The following is a 1,224-nucleotide window of genomic DNA, read 5'->3' on the forward strand; positions in this document are numbered from 1 at the left end:
ATATCAAATTTGACCAGTTTATATGTAAACAATCACTAAAAATTGGAAGTTTGAACAAAAACGAGTTTTTATGATAATTATTTACACTTAGAATTGTTTATACAAATGTTATTAAAAATCAATTTGTTGTAACAAATCAATTGAATGATTATCTGAATCGTCTGTATCCACGACGTAATCTACCAAAGAATGAAAATCCTCCTCTTTGTTGGGGTTCTTCATTTTCCACTGAAGGCAAACGATTTCTTTCTCCTGGTGAACTACGATAATTTGCGTCTGGTATAACAACATTTTCTGCGATTTTTCGAATAAGATGTTCAATTTTGAATTTGGCATTTAAAAACGGCATTTTTTGCATGACTTCTGGTTGGTAACTCATTATATAGAACAAGTGCTTGTATTTATTTAAAAGAGAAAGAGGAGAAGCAAGTACCAAAGATGCGTCCTCTTTTACTCGTTGTTGAACTCTTTTCACTCTTTTCATTTTTTTTAATGAACTCATTCATATTTGAAGTACAACGGATGTAACTTTCAAATACATCTTTGTTGTCTATCGTCGCAAGTAAGTTGAACCAATTGATCAAGTCTAATGGGGTGCATCTTTTATGTATAATACAAGTCTCAATCATATTTCTTAAAGAACTTTCATGTGAAAACACAACTTCAAAGTCTTGAAACCCAATATTATCCAACTCTTGTTGTGTGAATAATGTTTTCATCCAAATAAAACCTCCTAAGAATCTATTGAGTTGTTCCAAGAAATCACTAATTTGTTTCTGTAGAGATTCTGATATTGGACGGTTATCATTACCCTGTGTGCTTTGGACCAGAAAAACAACAAAGAATAGAACAGTTAGCAACATGATAAAATGAAAATTTAAAGATTGAAAGGCTGAATGGTTATGTTATATTTTTCAATTTAATAGGCAACTTTAATAATATATTCATTATTATTATTATCTTTAAAAACTATGGGTTCTTTAATGTTAATTAGTGTTTTTCAAAATCACTTAACAATATTAACCTCAAAATGTGTTATATTCAAATGTATAATAAAAATATAAATTAAATTGATATTTGTTTACTTCAAAAAGTTGCAACAATGTTCTTTACTTTAATAAGTTAAAGTTATCGTTTTCATTATTATTTTGCATATTTAAATTCAAAACAAGTAATAAATTATAGTATTTGTTTTAGTTAATAATTAGATTGTTTAACAATAAA

This window comes from Entamoeba invadens (genome assembly GCF_000330505.1).
Source record: "Entamoeba invadens IP1 unplaced genomic scaffold scaff_1105074725289, whole genome shotgun sequence".
Classification (NCBI taxonomy): Eukaryota; Evosea; order Mastigamoebida; family Endamoebidae; genus Entamoeba; species Entamoeba invadens.